The sequence below is a fragment of the Halyomorpha halys genome, unplaced genomic scaffold, assembly GCF_000696795.3.
Source record: "Halyomorpha halys isolate HHAL.00 unplaced genomic scaffold, Hhal_1.1 Scaffold6.1, whole genome shotgun sequence".
NCBI classification, from domain to species: Eukaryota; Metazoa; Arthropoda; class Insecta; order Hemiptera; family Pentatomidae; genus Halyomorpha; species Halyomorpha halys.
The window spans coordinates 97,570-99,283 of NW_027111275.1; the positions used below are offsets into that span (position 1 = coordinate 97,570).

General features: G+C 28.1%; 1 long non-coding RNA gene across 1 annotated transcript in view; it reads left to right on the forward strand.

Moving 5' to 3' along the window:
- LOC136796230 (uncharacterized) overlaps window positions 1-1,714 on the forward strand; it is a 9,312-nt gene that overhangs the window by 4,790 nt on the left and 2,808 nt on the right. Inside the window, exon 2 of the long non-coding RNA XR_010843920.1 lies at window positions 328-488. This is a non-coding gene — a long non-coding RNA (uncharacterized lncRNA). The remainder of the gene's footprint in view (window positions 1-327; window positions 489-1,714) is intronic.

A 1,714-nucleotide genomic window follows, 5' to 3' on the forward strand; every position in this document is an offset into this window, starting at 1 on the left:
ACAAGGACACAACCAGAACTGCCGGATAATATATGCACTTAACTTACTGAATGTTATAGTTCTTATTATTTTGTAGTTAAAAAAGAATGCAATTTTATTTTCTGAAAAGCTGAAACAACTCCAACTTAAAAGGAGTAAACGATTGGCAATTAGTTTTTACATGGATACTTGTATAAATAATAGTTATCAAATATTTGTATTATGTACGTATATTCTCAAAAGTTAAAATAATAGAGAAATTGTTTGAAAAATCAAACATCAATTTAATTATAATTATTATTTAATCAATTTAATAAAGGTTTGTGAAACGCTGAATCTGTTTTGTAGTTTGTAGTGAGACGTATGAAAATCTGGGGCCTAAAACACGACCTGAACTTTCTGAGCATGCTGTCAGAGATCTAATAAATAGATTGATAGTGAAGAGAGCACAGTGCTTCAATGTAACAATAATTCCACAAATAAAATCTAACCACAAAGACCTGTTCAGGGTAAGCTTTCATTAATAATATTAATTTATACTTTATACTTTTCTATTATATTAATAATGCTTTACTCATAATAAGATATAATATTTAGATAGCAAAGTACAGATATTACAAACGTTAGTTTGCATAGTATTAGTCTATTAAAAATAGCATAAAAAGTGAAACTAGCTTAAAATGGCCGTCATATATTTTTATATTTATTGCCAATAACTCCTAAAATATTGTAAGTAGCTGAAAATATATATCGTAATAAACTAATAATATTAGTACATTTAAAGAACTTTGGGCCCTAATTGTGTTCTTTAAAGATTATTATTAGTGTTCATTAATTGTAATTATTATTTTTTTTTCTGACCTCCTTTATTGAAAATATATAGAACACAATATTGATTTATACATATAAGTAATATAAGTATTACAATTTTGGCCCAGAAGCCGCTGGCTGGGGGGTACAAGAACCCCTCACGATAGCCGAGCGTTCTAAACCATAGACCTCTGGCAAATATATCATATGTCAGATACGGCATATTAAAATTACCATGATTAATTAATACTTAGTTGATTTTCTTAGTTCATTGGAAGAGAGAGTGGGTTCCTCGATAATTCACCAATAAAAAAGTCGTAATTGAAAATATAAGAAAAATAAAAAACATATTATTCAATAGGTTGAGCCCCACGATTTTTTTAGGAAACGACAAAACATTGTGATTTAATCAATAATGTGATATAATGAATAATATTCCAAAGGAAAAAAAGTATATATATCTTTACAACGAATCTTGTTTTATCTTTCAGATTTGACCACAAATAATAATAATAGATAAATGAAACGTAAATAAATAGCAAATAGAAAAACTACTACAATTTAAAGTAGAACCTCTGAACTTCAAGTGGAGACTACGTTCGTGGAATCACTGATTTTAATAAAACTTTGTTTGGAGACACTTGACAAATGTCTAAAGGTTTTTGCAAATGCGTCCTAGGTCAAGTCCTAGGAACCGAGAAAAAGATATTTTACTTAATTAAAAAAATATATTATCATATGTCGCCTTTGCCGGCCATGTTATACAAGATAACTTTCACAAAAATCAGTGAAGACTAAAATTACTTTATTCCAATATATTTACAAGAACTACATGTTACTGTTACTCAGTCTCTATCTTCTAACTTAAATCTTACTTAGCTATCTAGTCTAGAAAATATATATGTACTCTGGAGAAGAGGGGATA